The sequence below is a fragment of the Triticum dicoccoides genome, chromosome 3A, assembly GCF_002162155.2.
Source record: "Triticum dicoccoides isolate Atlit2015 ecotype Zavitan chromosome 3A, WEW_v2.0, whole genome shotgun sequence".
Lineage (NCBI taxonomy): Eukaryota > Viridiplantae > Streptophyta > Magnoliopsida > Poales > Poaceae > Triticum > Triticum dicoccoides.
The window spans coordinates 703,155,453-703,171,208 of record NC_041384.1 but is presented as its reverse complement, the minus strand read 5'-3'; the positions used below and the strand labels follow the sequence as shown (position 1 = coordinate 703,171,208).

The 15,756-nt window shown below is 48.0% G+C and overlaps 1 pseudogene; it reads left to right on the top strand.

The window, feature by feature from the left end:
• Positions 1 to 11,491: 11,491 nt before the first annotated feature.
• LOC119273324 overlaps positions 11,492 to 15,756 on the top strand; it is a 6,876-nt pseudogene continuing 2,611 nt past the window's right edge.

Here is a 15,756-nt window from a genome sequence, read left to right as displayed (position 1 = left end):
ATTTAACTTTAGCTCCTAACAATTTCAAGGAATCAAACGTTTCATGTGATGTTGATCTCAACATCGGCTCGAGAAATGGAACTTGTACTGATAAGTGATAAGCAGAAGAAAGGTGTATCATGGTTCATCCCAGGTCCCAGATTGTGCACCCCTTTAGACTCTGTAACCACCAGCCATATGTTCATTTTTTTTTCTCTCTGAGCGGTGCAAGATCATCTTGAGTACCATTGGTCGAAAGCAGATTGCCTCAAGCAGCACATCACCAGGAATTCTGTCTCAAGCAGATTGTCTCAAGTTCACTCCAATCATTTCTTTCTGGCTGTATTATCTGACATTGGTAATTGCTCAGCTATCCACAACATTTGGAGGCTACTCACATTCAGTTTTCTGTAGCATGCACATTGGCATCTGCGTCCATGTGAGTTCCTTTTTTCCTGTTTGATAAATGTGAGGGTGGCGGCGGGGCTTGTCTCTGCGTGGCGCTAGAGCAGATCTTGCAGGAAGGCTTGTCAGGCTCTGGCGAGCGCGCTGGCGCGACTCCGGTGCCGGCTGGCACGGATCTGGTGGCCCGGGGGCAGGGGCGGCACGGCGGTGGGTTCGCGGCGACCTGGTGCGATATGGACTCGGCTTGAGTGTTGCGGGCGCAGGGCGCGGTGGGCGGCGCTCGATCGGGGCCGGGCATGGAGGCTCGGCAGGCGCACTTCGTTGCTGGAGGAAGTGTGGCGATGCCTGGAGGAGACTGTCGGCCTTGTGGTGCGGTGGTGTGAGGGCGGCGGCTTCGGCCGTGAGGGGCACGACAAGACGTAGTGAGGACGCCCTAGTGATGCGCGGGTCAGGGGCCCGGTTGTCGACAAAGAGCGCCCCAACTACGAGTGTTGCGGCTCCGGTCTTTGGCGGTTGTGGTGGCGTGCATGGGGCGCGTCGGTGCTTCTGTTGCTTGGCCGCGGTTGGGAACCATGGTGGTTCTTGGCTTCGGGTGGCGCTTCTCCGTTCTCGTCGGCATGGTGCTTGGCAAGGCACGGCGGCTCGTGCTGCATCCGGTGGTTGTGCGCCAGGAAGGCCATTGATGGATCTGGCACCTCGTTCTGGTGGTTGGCCGTCGATGGTCTCCGCGAGGTGCGGTTGGCTGCGGTGGATCTCGAAGCTTCTTCTTCGTCGTTGGGCAGCTTCGATGGTGGTGGTGGATGGTGGGCTCGCTGGCACCGGTGTGGGATAATGTGTGGCTGAGGTGGTGTGGGAGCTTGGGTGAAGACCCTGTCCTGGCCTTGAGCCGTGACCAGCGATGGCGCCATGACGGCGGCTGTGGCGTCGTTGATCTTCCTAGGGGCATCGTTGTTTTGCTGCCACACCCCTCCTGCACGGATCCGGCCATCTCGGCCTCTCCGGGGGAAACCCTTGATCTGTGATCAGACAATGGCAGCGCCTTGGTGTCGTATTCTCTCTTGGGGGCTTCGTCTTGGTAGCTCGGTGTCCGCGGGCGGGACTCGGGGAAGGCGGCGATTGTGGCGACCAGACTTCTATGGCAACGGTTATGGTAGGAGTGTTGTCGGCGATGCGGCAATGGTTGCGGTAGTCGGCTTCTTCAGAGTTCTCCATCAAAGTCGGAGCTGTGTTCACTGGCGGAGCTTCAGTAGCGAAGAAGGGCGGGCCAATAGAAGGAAAAGCCCAATAGTTTTGCACTCAAGGTCTAGTCTAGTCTAAATATCCTACTGCACTTGCTATGTGCTGGGCGGGCCACGGCCTCTTTTTGCAGCACGTAGCTCCGCCAGTGGCTGCGTTGTCTGGCCGTAGGTGGCTAAGCTTTGGTGCAGATCTTCATGCAGCTTAACGCGTTCGCTGCGGTGTGGGTTGAGTCGACGATCGCCTACGGCGAAGTCGGAGTTGCTTGCTCAGAGTGTAGGGATGGTGATGATGCCTCTAGGGGAGGAGTGATGACGATGACGTGTGTGTGTGCTGTCTCGCCGAGGCCCTCTTTGTAGTGGTGTGCGTGGGCTTTCTTATGTGTGCCGCTCAGCGCGTGTGTTGGTTTTCGCCCGATTCTTCATAATTAACTGGGCAATCTGGTTCTCATTCAGTTTTCCCTAATTAACCGAGCAACTCTTTTCCTTTTAATGAATGCAGGATAACTGTCATTTCGAAAAAAAACAATGGGATCTAACCGCTGGAGAGTTAACTTTTAATCCAGCTTGCATGCCCAGGAACTCATGCATAAAATTTGATTGTTTGAAAACATGGATATACAGTGACCTCAACCGAGATAACTTACATCCTTGGGAGCACATAGTCATACATTATTTTAGTTCAGTTGCACAAATACATTTTATCAGAAAAACCATGGAAAAATGTACAACCAGGAGAAAACGAAAATTATATGATACCGACATTACACACGACAGGTTGGGCTCCATATTCAGATTAACAAGACGAAGAGAAATGTCTCGTATTCCCCTGTGTTCTCACATCTTTTGAATTCACATTCTCCTCAGAACCTCTCTTTGATCAGCACCTATTTTTATGAAATGAGCTAGTGCTACCAACATGTGAAGATAGAGCTAGATGACTATTCAGTTGAAGATGAAATTGTACATATGAGAAGAGAACCTTATTCAGGCAAGTGAAGGTTAGTGTGGTATATATAATGAAAGCATTGTGCACACAAATAGAGGTTGGTGGTGTAGGTGCAGTACTCTTTACTTTGTGGCACATGCAATGCGTGCTTATCGCGGGATACAACATATCAACACAGCCATTGACCGGATGATTGAAAGAATGATAAAGGGTTGATAAAGCCATAAATATAGCTACCCCCAAAATCCTCCTCCTAATTTTTAGTTAGATGGTTAGTTGTTCAAGTATACACCTTTCAGCAATAATCAACGTGCAATATACGGAGTATATGTGAGCCACAAAGAATACACTATTTTATAACCTTTCTTCTTCTGAAGCTTTTATTTTAGACATGTACCTCTGATTCTAACTCTTGACGAATGCTTCTTCTGCATGAATTCTACCTCCTCTGCTTCTGCTAACTGCCCCAAGATTGTTGCGGCCTACTCTTCTAACACCCAGGATCGTGAGGTAGGCTGATATGACGTAGAACGAGATTTGATGCAACGCAGTTGTATTACGGGCATCTAGTGCCATATATACAATTAGGGTTAGGGTTTAAGGTTTAGGGTTTAGGATCAACATGCATGGCCCACGTCCTTATAAACAACCCTAATATGGGACTAATAGAGAGATAAGGGAGAACATGGGCTAGATAACTATTGTACATGGCACATGCGATATGTCATTCAACATATTTATTTAACATTTCGCAAAAATAATATGAAGTGGGAGTGAAAATAGAGAGCATGACATGAGAATTCCACAAGGAAAAAGTGGCACCCAAAAAAAGGGTTGGTAAATTTGCCATGGACGGCAAGCAATTTTTGCCATGGACACAAATCTACCAAAAGCACTATTTGTACGAATGGAAGAAACAGAGCGAAAAAAAAATTCTCGACTGAAATCAAAATTTGTCATGTCCATGAGAACAAATTGTACACTTTGATTCCTTTGCACGGTGACTAGAATTGCAGCAACAACACGGGAAACCCCCAACTCCACAGATCTACGGCGGCCGTAACTGCAATCGGCGTCTCCGACCAACTAAACTATGTGGTCAAACCCTACAGTGTCAGCATACCGAGCAACAAAACATAGCACAAGAACACGAAAGGGCCTCTGGTGATGACGCAAACGCCAAAAACATCACAAAACACGAAACGGACTCCAAGGACGACGCAACCGGCACGAAACCGGTTGTCTCGCCATTGCCACCGCACGACCAACTCGAGGATCTTGCGGGCAGATACAACGGAGATAACTACACACCTAGCAGATGCGGGCGGAGGGGAGGGGAAAGTGAGCGTACCTCATCCTCACGCAGTTGAACAGTGCCGGTGCGGCGGAGTCGAGGGCGACACGGCGACGACTTCCGGCGACCGACACCGACATGCGAGCCTTTAGCCGCGGAATCGCCCCAATCAGAAGAAAGCGAGAGGGGAAATGAGAGAGACTGAGCGGACTGTTTGGGAGAAAACTGAAGAGATTCGTACAGCGAAACGGACGAAGATGAACGCGTTCGCGACGGGAGCCCAACAACCTTACGTAAGATTTTTTATAAATTGATTCCGGGAGAAAAATGCTTTAGCAAAACTGAAAAAAAATACTCCATCTTCCTCCTCATTTTCCTCCCAGATCCGTTTGGTCCGTTCCTCCGTGCTTCCTCGATTTGATCCACTCCGTTGCCGCTGGTCTACTAATCTACTGACCTGGTAACTGATTTCTTGCCTGGTTCTTGATTTCTTGATCGATTGTTTCAAAGTTCCGTCCTTTTCCCTCACTCGCAATGCCCTGCCCCTTCTACCCCAGCGAGGATTAGGGCATTGGTTGATCCGGAATAGATAGAGTGTGCAGCAATGGCAACCGCGCCCGCTGAAGTTCTTCCGCCAGCCAAGAGGTGGAAGAAGGACCCCGGTTGCCTGGAAACCTCACCAGTCCTTCTGGCCACGGCGACTGCAGACTGGTCCTCGCTCCCGTACGACATCGTGGGTCACACACTGTTTTAAATAGCCCGCTATAACTCCGCTATAGCACGCTATAGCGTTTACAAAGGGTCTTACGCTAAGAGACTTTGGTCCAAACAAATGAACAAACATTTTAAATAGCGCGCTATAGCTCCGCTATAGCACGCTATAGCGTTTCGAAGAGGTCCGCCGCTAAGATGCTTAGCGCGCTATTTAAAACTTTGGGGTCACATCGCCGACTCATTCCTCGCCACCAACGACCTAGATTGGTACATGGATCTGCGCGCCGTCTGCCACAACTGGCGCTCCGCCACTGACGATCCCAGGAACAGCATCTCTGATTCCCGGTTCCGGCCTCGCCTATGGATCGTCCTCGACGAGGTCTTCGAGAGTGACACGCGCCGCCTCTTGGTCAACACCGCCACCAGCCGGTTCCTCCACAAGGAGCTCCCGCTGCTCCGTGACTACTATGTCGTCACCACCAGTCCCCATGGTTTATTCGTCCTGGCCGACAGGAGCCCTCCTCACGCGGCTTGTGTCTTCAACCCTCTCACCGGTGAGATCATCCGTTTCACGGCGGCGACTGTGCCGCTCGAGGTTCAGGTCACCGCTGCCGTCTGCTTTGACTTCTCTTCGCCCTTGCTCACATTGTACTGCCACTCGTGTTGCAAGATGTACTACATGACCAGTCCTCACAGCAGTTTTGACACCCTAGACCTAGAGTGCGCGCTTTTGGTTTATAGTTTTTTCCGGAGGGCGGCCGGAGCTGGTTTGGTTGGTCCTTGGTGGGATTTACTCAGAACAACTGGCATGGCTCTCAAGATCTACGAAGTGGGGCAGTCGCTTTGCGTTGATCTGTTGAAGTTTTTCTCCGATGATCCTACTGAGATGGGACTTGCAAACGATGCCCGGTGTTTCCCAATGGAATTCCGTGGACAGAAGCTGGTCGCCATCAAGGGACAACATTTCTTCCAGGTTTTAAGATTCGAGAGCGGCGAGCTTTTGTATGTGAAGAGCATCTTGAACCATGCCATCTTCATTGGTCATCATAGGTGCCTTGTTGTGGATGCTGATATGTTCCCATTGATTGAGGCAAACTGTATCTACTACACCGAACACCACGGGTCGTCTGCTCACATCTGGAAGTACAATATCAAGGACCGGAAAGCTGAGAGGATCTCGGAAGCTGCCGATTTTGTGAAGCGGGACAAGCATTTTCTCCTCATTGGCAACCGTCCTTTCACGATCGTCCAGCTTCTGTCAAGCTACACCATCAGCATCCGGGATTCTGAACTGGCCTTGCAGCAGACCACACAAGGCGCTGATGAACTGCATGACATTTGAGCCTATCGTATCGTATGCATTGCTAAGAAAGGGTTCCTGTTTTATAGGTTGTTATTATTTTGGTTATGCCTTGATTTGTTCTGAGCAAGACTCTAGGTGTTATCTTCTGTGATGGGATTACTGTTAGCTATCTTAATTAGGACATGATATGTACATAATGCTCCACTGCTTAGCTTGATGCTACTCCCTCTGTAACTTAATATAAGGCGTTTTTTGACACTGTCATAGACTCTAAAAACGTCTTATAAAAAGTTACAGAGGTAGTATCTTTCTGCAGTAGAGAATGTCAGCTCAACCTTTCCCCTTTTTCTATATTCAGCTCTGCAACTAAATCTATGATTATATGACGTGCCTCATTGTTCTACGGTAATTCTGCAACACCTTGTTCTAGGCAAGAAACGGGTTTTACATTTGCTTACCCGTTGCCTGTGGAACAACTCTATGCTGCAGGAGGACTTATAATGTTCATCTATTTCTTATAGTGCTCCTTGGAGTCTATGAGTCTAATATTTCCTTTTGTAGCTTGTTTGTTGTTGGATTTTCTGGACACTGCTGCAGAATGGTATAACAAAATTGGTAACACAACTGCTGTTGGGAACTTTGGCTGTGCTTTGCAGCTCGCCATGGCTGCTAAGAACTTAAGATTTGTGTTGCTTATAAAAATGATTCAGACACAATTGGTCGCTGTTTCTAGATGGATTTTGTAGATTCAGCCTTTTCACATATTTTTGCTCGAAAGGTGTTCTATTTTAGCACACATTTATATGTTGTTCCGAGGATACAGGTGTTGATTACACTAACATTAGATCATGCCATAGCATGAAATTAAATTGTGTAGAATGATCACTGGCCGGAGAATCAAGAACTCACATTTGTACTGATAATGCAAGGCAATAGTAGGCAGGGAGTTGAGAATAGCAGCTGCAACATGGAACATCGACAAGACTGACCAGTGGGTGAGGATCATACATGGAGCGGCAGGTACAGGTACATCCATGGGGGTCCAATGCCTCCTGGAGGGTCTGGGTTCCTGGGTGGCCCTGTTTCTTAGGGGCCTAGGTTTGGTGGCTTCTTCGGGTAGTGGTAAGTTGGATCTTCAGCTCAGTAAGGAATTTTTTAAAAACTTTTTGCAATGCTTGCCAGCGAAATCATCAATTTCAGTTAATATCTGAAGCATACACTAGTTCTTTTGAGAAAGGAAATCATACCCTAGTTGTTTAGGTTTCCTCTTCTGAAGCTTTTTTTTCATCTTGAGGCTGATAGTTCTGATTCTCTGAAGGAGTGCTTCGTCTGCAGCTTCTGAGCTACGACATCAATGTCCTAGATTATCAACTGGCCTTCCAGCTTCTGCTAATAAGCCGCCGACAAATCTTCTTTCAATTGTGAGGATAGTGATCTCGATGACTGACAAATGTTGATCCAATAAGGTTTCATGTTTTCTCTCTAGCCTTTCCTTTTGTTAATTTGGTGTGCCTTGACTTGTTCTCTCAAGAAATGGGCATGAATGCAGCGATGTTTCATCTATTTTGGAAGGCTCCCTTGTGTGCACGTTCCAAGAATGGTCTAACCCTGTAGCACAGCTGTAGCCTACAAGCTTAAGATGCGCTTTGCGTATCAAACATTCCAACAGATGGCGCAATTGCCATTTCTAAGTGGGATATTTAGATTCGGATACTTACATAAGTTTTCTGGACATGTCAGTGCACCCACCTGCAAGGGAGCCCGGGGAAGGGACATCCCCTCTGTTATGGCATGAATGAAATGAGTACAGAGTTCTGAATCTCATCTCCTGTCTCTCTATCTGCATCTCATTCCCTCTTCTGTGATTTCCTCTCCAGGGTCATCACACCCTGGTTCTTGTGTGTGCTGCGTTTGGTGGCTTCTTCTTTGGGACCTGGTAAGTTTGATCTTCAGCTAACCCATGAAAACTCGAACCTACCATCTGGCCACTGTAATCGTCAATTCGTTGTTTAACACCTAAAAAAGCATTTCATTCAGTTAGGGCATGGCCAACGCGCCAGGATGGACGGGTGCTCCAGCATGCCACCTCGGCTCGGATAGTTTTGCATGCCAAAAGGTAGTGCTTGCAGAGCTAGACGGAATCCTGCAGAGGAGGCTGGTTCTTCCCTGACAAAGGTATTGCGGCAGCCAATAAGGAAGGATAGGACAGCAACCAACAGGACCACAACTACTGTATTGTATATAAAAAGAAAGAGCTGTTGAACCTGGCAACAATACTGCTGCTTCCATTGGATGGAGATAAAACTAAACTGTGGCTTTAGTTATTTTTATCTATGTGAAATGCTGGGGCAGTGGTATGATGATGCCTCCATTGTTCATGCCCTTAGATGGTTCAAGGTGTCAAGTTTGCTTTCTTCCTCTGACTCTCCTTTTAGAAAAGAAACCAGTGGTAGGCTGGTACCAGTCATCTCTGGTTGACATGCTTACTAAGCAATCGCTGGACATCAATTTTCTTTTACATCTTCTATTTTGGACTATTTCGACACAGCAATAGGCCTGCTAATATTTAAGGACTGAATGACCGGTCCACGTACGAATATCAAATCAAACATTAAATAGAGCTTTGAAATCTACCCGGTCCATTTTACAAATGACAAGGATGTTGCTAAGAATTTCCAGGTTGGCCAAGCTTGTCGATCATATATATATATATATAGGCATCATGATGTTTGGCCACTAAGAATTTCCCATCCATTTTCAGTATTTATTGCTTGTTTTTTGGGCTTTTATCAAGTAAAGGCGTCATGTGTTTTTCTCTAAAAAAAGGCGTCATGTGCTTAATTAAATTGTAGTACAGCGGGCTAAATTGATCGGTCTGAACTACAAGGATGTGGGACGGATCCTAAACACGGATAAATTGAGGATCCAAATGTTAAGTTTGTTCGAGTGATGTCAATTTAACTTTTATATTATGTATTAGTTGTAAACAAATTTGGGATGGGCCCAAAATGCAGCTTATTGTAGTTAACGCAAATGCATAAGATTTTGTTATCGGACCACCACCATACATGCATATTCTCTAATTAAAAAGGGTTTTATCATTTATGCCACTAGTTCCGTCCCACTACTCGTTTTTGCCATTAAAAGTTTCAACTGCTCGAAAATGCCACCCCTCTGTTAGGCGCATGCTAAAAAGTGCCACTAGACGCCATAACTATTAGCTCAAAGTCCGTTTACAATGTTATATGACCAAAATACTAATGGATAAAAATGTCAGCTCTCCATCTATCTCACTACGATAAAGTTTGGGTCCCACTAAACCACCAAATGTGTTCTTATTTTTCTCTAATACCCATGGACAATATTATTGCCTCAATTGTTTCTGTTAATGTGACAACCATGGTTCTATAATTTGGCAAATGATGATGACGATTTTTTTGTCAAAACATAACAACATGAGATGTTGTTTTCAAACCCTCATTGAGATGAACACAATGGTGAAGATGAATCGCTAATCAGATTACCTAAATCATTTTGGATTTAGCAATTCATGCTGATGTGTTCAATTCTGCATGCATCCAATCTCTTTTTGGAGGAAAATGACCACTAAAAGATGCCACACCATATGGCAATGGTGGGGAGTGTCCCAACTAGACTTGCCCTTGAATCAGACCATTAAAAGCTTTGAAATTTTCTCCGGAAAATTTGGTCCAATTTTTCATGACAAGGATGTTGCTATCAATATCAAAGTTGGCCATACTATTGGATTTGTATTGATCCTCCCATCCATTTCAGTATTTATGATTATTTGCCGTTGTACACAGCGAGTTGGATTAGACCTACTATGTTATGCTTGTTGTTGTGCATCGGTTGTCTCTTGAGAAAAGATGATCGAGTTCTCTCTGTCTCCTTTAACGGGTTTTTTTTTCGGGGTGAAAAGAAATCTCCATTAAGCTCACGGGGGCTTCAGCCGCAACCAGGTTTACAACAAAGTCCATACCGGCAGCAAGCCATAGTGCTGTACGCGGGGTGTTATGGCCATAAACGGCCAGCTCATGACTAACAATATTCTGAGAACGGCTACAGTGAATAAAAGAGATTTCCCTAGTAGCGAGACTAGCCATGCTGCGAATCTCCTCTACTAGTGCACGATGAACCGATCTATCCCGCTGACGTCCTGTAAGCATGGCCACCGCCTCTGTCGCCTTTAACGGGTTTTTTAGTAGGATATTGAATAGTGGAAACCGAGGCACCAACATAACATAGATAGAAAATGAAAATTCAAAACTAGGAGGCATATAGAAGAGATGCTCTCTTTGTTCTAAACCATTTAAGCTTTAGCTTTATCCTAACTCAAAATTCATTAAGTTTGATCAAATATACAGAAATATATATATTGCCGTCTAGAACACCAAATTAGTCATCTCGTAAGATTTTTTTTATATAAAACATAGGGAGACGCTATGCGTCCGCCAGATGATCTGTATGACACATCCGCCACCTCGACGGCTGTTCGATGTACGCGCGCGTAGCCGTCCGATCTATTCTGGCGCGCGGCTCGGTCTCCTCCCCCGACCCACTAATTACTGAAACAACGATTAAGTTGCAGAAACAAGCGTCTCGCGAGCCATTCAATGCGTGACGCGAGCCGTTCAATCCTCCTCTCTAATTTCCTGCAACAATGCTCTTGTTGCAAGATCTAGTCTTCTCTGATTTCCTGCAACAAGACCTTGTTGCGAAACCTCATCTTTTATAAATTTCCTGAAACAACAGTCGAGTTGCAGAAACAAGCGTCTAATTTTCTGTACATCTTTCACGCGTCTAATTTTCTGCAACAAGATCCTTGTTGTCAAAATTACAACAACATCTCCCGTTGCGTCCTATTTTCTGCAACAAGTCCCTTGTTACAAAAATTAAAATAAGATCTCTGCCGCATTTAAATTTCTGCAGCAGAACCCATGCGGGCATAGGGAGGCGGGGAGAGGAGTAGTTGGAGAGGACAATCAGGAGAGAAGGACTTGCAGCTCGACGGGCGACGGCGACGTTTAGAGCGCCATGGATGGAGATCTCAGAAACAAAAAGAGTTGTGGCCTGCAGCAGTCCTTGCGGTGGCGGCGGCACGCGACAAAGCGGGAGCAACGACCAGCTTGGCGTGGTGCGTCAGTACGCGGAGCAATGCTGTGAGAGAGAAAACGCGAGACAGATTGAGGAAGACGCCGGAGTTGCGTTCGGTGGGGAAAGTAACGAGTGGATGAGAACCAAAAAGAGTAGATAAGGATATGACCGTGCGATGCTATAATTGTTTGCCAGGGACACGTGTCCGATGACGGAGGCAGCGGATGCAATTGCTGGATCAGCCGGTTGATTAGGATAATTTCCCTAAAACATATCGTTATGTACTATGTGTATTTGGTATTGTAGCTGGTAGCACAGTTTTATGATATGTGTATTAGTCAATCACTACCAAAAGAAAAGGTGATTGATGTAAACATAACTTTCAGGCAAATTTCCTGCGTGGTGCAATGCAACTCCTGAAACTGGCCGGGCGAGGTGCCATTAAAACCAAAGCTAGGTAATCCATCGCTTCCCGTCTCCCCAGTTCCCATTCCCGATCCAAACAGCAACAATGGCTGCAATATGGAGCCCTCACCAACCTCTTCTCTCCGTGCCCATCTCTCTCTGCTACTCGCTGCTGTTGGTAACCAGTAGTGCACCTCTCGCTACCGCGCTCTCCTTTAGCTTCAACTTCTCCACCTCCGGGGACCTCTGCAACACGGAGCTCAGGTGCGAGCATGACACGCTCATGGACTCCGGCGTGATCGAGCTCACGAGGAACGAGATCCACGACTTCTTTAGCGTGGGCCGGGCGTCATACACGCGTCCGGTGCCGCTCTGGGACAAGGCCACCGGTGAGGTGGCCAGCTTCTCCTCCAACTTCACGTTCCAGATCAGGCCTGAAAGCGAGATGAACCAGGTCCAGCTGCGCGACCGATGTAAGGGCGACGGCATGGCTTTCTTCCTGTCGCCCTACCCGTCGAAGCTCCCCCCAACAGCTATGGCAAGAACCTCGCTCTCTTCAATGACAGCAACAACATCAGCACCACCGGCGACGACCGCGTGGTGGCGGTGGAGTTCGACACCGTCCTCGGTGACTTCGACGCGAGCAACAGTCGTGTTGGTATAGACGTCAACTCCATCAAGTCCAAGGCCTACACGAACGTGACCAGGAGCATGATCACCGATGACGCCATCATGGCCGCCGAGGTCAGCTACGACGCCGAGACGGGTGTTCTCGCCGCCCGTCTCCAGATGGAGGGCGACGAGCCGTACAACGTAAAATGGACGGTGGACATGACCACGGCCTTGCCCCAGGACGTTGCGGTTGGCTTCTCGGCGGCAACGGGTATGTGCATCGAGCTGCATCAGGTTCTGTCTTGGTCGTTTACCTCCACTCTAGATCGCGCCGGTACCAGTTCACGATGGCGACGACTAGTGGCCGTGATAGTGTCATCCGCAGTAGTAGCTTTTGTTGCGTTGCTCTGCGCCGTCGCTGTCATCCTAGTCCGTCGGCGACGCATGTGGCAGAGGCTACATGATTCCGACGACGAGGAGCATGAGCAAGCAGAGTTCGAGAGAGGGGTAGGCCCCAGATGGTACCGCTACGGCGAGCTCGCCGCTGCAACCAAGGACTTCGCCGACGAGGAGAAGCTCGGGCGAGGGGGCTTCGGCAACGTCTATCGAGGCAGCCTTAGCGACCAAGATCGCCCCGTAGTTAGCCATAAACTCTCCATGGAATCGTCTGCGCAGGGTAGGCAGGGACGAAGCTAGAAAAAATGGGTATTGGTGTCAACCGCTTCCCAGGCTAAGCCGCTAGCAGAAATTATAGTGGTGCAACAACATAGATAATGGCCGAGAGCGATATAAAAAGCAACAATATGTAGGTGATATTATTATTACATCTAAAAAAATCATACCGAGTAGCGAGTATTGGCTGAGCAAAGTCATAAAATAACACTTCTTTACATATTCCGGAAATAATAGGCAAAAGAATGACTTTGGAACGTTTCATTCGTAACTTTCTGTAAAGGATGAACAAAAGAACATATTATATTCACAACAATAGTAAGAAAGAAATAGTGCAAAAAATAAGTATCGTTAAGGAAAAAAAAGTGATACGAGACTCACATTTCATAACTTTCCTTCTCGATCTTTCATCTTCTTAAATAGATCAATCACATCGTCATTCGTTATTGTAGAAAATATGTCTTTCTCCACATAGCAAATCAAGTGCTGGTCTAACTGGCCTTGAAGGCCCTGCCACATTACTATCTAGTGCTGGTCGTTTCCTTTTCAACAAAAAATTATCCATATCTTCTTGGTCCTGGGCAAATCAAAGAAAATAAACTAAAAAAATTACTTAGCCAATAGCCATCATGAAAGCAATGCACCTGTAGAATCGTAGTCTGTAGACAGTCTAGAGATCGAGAGGCGAGAGAGAAGATGCAAATTACCTGGGATTGGAAGAGCCAACACTTGCAAATTAAAGATTATGCACTGGCGGACGGTCAGCCGATGTCAACATTCACCCGATGAAACGGTGTTGAGTTCGCCGTTGTTCGTCGCCGATTCGCTGCGGCGGCTGCGGAATTAGGGTTCGAAATGAGGAGGCGAAGAGACGAGGGCGTCTGTCTGTTCGCGTACGCGTATAGCAGCCGGATAGCGTACATCGATTAATTGATACATAGTGCGTACGCATTGGGCCTGGCCTTGTATTGTTGTTTGCTGCCGCAGGCTGTTGATTTCTTTTGGAACTTAATGGATTTTATGGGCTAAGGCTTTAGGGATTAGCTGGTCTGCTGCTGGGCTGGGGTCAATGGAATTTTTGCGCTGGGGTCATATAGTTTTTGTTAATACTATTAGCTGAAAAGCCAGAAGGCACTGGTGTCAATTGACACCAGTGAATACATGGGAGGGTAGGAGAGAGTTCGACTCGGAGGTGAAGATCATCAGCCGGCTGCGGCACCGGAACCTCGTGCAGCTACTGGGCTGGAGCGATAGCCGCAGAGGGCTCTTGCTCGTCTACGAACTTGTGTCGGAAGGCAGCCTTGACCGACACATATACATCACCACTCTGCTGCTTAGGGCATGTACAATGATGTTATCTTAGGAGTGCTACGTAGGATAAATAATAAGGTGAAGGAGAGAGAACTCATAAGAGAAGGCTTGTCTTCTCTTATTTAAGATAAGACAAGAGATGATCTCTTAGCACAATATGTCTTATCACATTTTTAGGAATTGCTAGTTATTAAAGATAAGGCTAAGAGATGACCTATTGTAGACATTTTTTTTTTGTCATCTCTAAATTACATGCAAAACTTAAGATAAAACTATCTTCTTAATTATTGTACATGCCTTTACTTGGCCACAGAGATACGCACGCACGTACGCAACAAAATAATTGATCAGTAGTACGTCGATAGATGTTATTTGGTAAACGTTTGTGGCCGGACTGCCGGCCCAAGATTGGGCCGGGTGCTCGCTAGCCTTACGATCGCTCTCGATCGTGGGTCGTGAGAACGCTCCTCAATCAAATCGTTTTCTTCACGTCGTCTTCTTCTTCCCCACAACACGGGGCAACTGCTCCTTATATGCATCTCCGCCGCCACACGCAGCGTGCAGGCATGACGAGCCCTTGCTGGTAGGGCGAGCTACAGCGGGGGTGGAGAAGACAACGGCGGGGACATCTGCATAGAGGCCGTGCACGACGCACTGGAGACATCGATGCAACAATCACCATGGATGTGCCCATACAGTGATACAGAGCTTCACCGTTTTTATCGAATGCTGCAACCGCTGCGCGAGATGCTACATCCGGTGATGAGGGATGCTACAACTGATAAACATTTTTGCTGGAATCAAACGGAGACGATGATTTTTGCTGCCACCATCACCAGATTTTGCTACAACCGGTTAGGTTTTTTTGCTACATTCATTCATGGCTGAGAGCATCTCCAGCCATTAACCCCCCAGGAGGCGCGTAAAATCACCGCCTGGGGGTGAACTGGTGCTAAACCGCGTGTTGGGATGTGATGCTCCCCAGTCGCCGCCCCTATGTTGCATTTTGTTTTTTTTAACAAAATCCGGTCCCATATTCGCACAAACAAGGCGCAAATTTAACCAAACTTCAGCGAGTTCATCAAATATTTTACAAAAAAATGACACTACTAGACCCGCCGTCGCCCTCGCCGTTCCTCGCCGCCCGCCGTCCTGAAGCTCTACATGCCGATGAGCCTGTAGAACTGCGTGTAGTCGCCATCGTCGTCGTCGTCGCCTCCTCCGCAGCCGTCGTCCCTGCTGCTCCCCTGCCTAGGGTCGCCGACGCGGGGTGGGTTGGACGGTCCGGGGGCGTCCTCGTCCTCGTCGCTGTCGAGGATCACCACGCCGTTCTCGTCCTCGCGCCCACGCTGGCGGGCGGTTATCTCCTGCAGGGTTTGGCATTGCCGGACCATCTCGTCGCGGAGGTAGTCGTCCCGCGCCCACTTTAGGGCGGCCTCGTCGGAGAAGCCAGACCGGGCTATGGACTCGTACTCCGCGGGGAGGCTGGACTCCACCTTCGGCCTGACGAGCCAGGCAGAGGCGGCAGCTTTGGCATTGATTCCCCGTGGGAAACCGAGGTGATGAGGACGACGAAGCAACGAGAACAGCCGAGTCGCTGCCAAGGAGGGCCCACCGATTTTCGCGCCAAAAATGATTCGGCTGGCGCCCCAAGCACCCCCTCCCCCAACGCGCCGGGTTTGGCCTGGGTCAGCCGGCGCTAATTTCGGCCCAAGCCGGCGAAAAAGGGCCTTTGAGGGTGCGACTGGGCCGATTTTTCGGC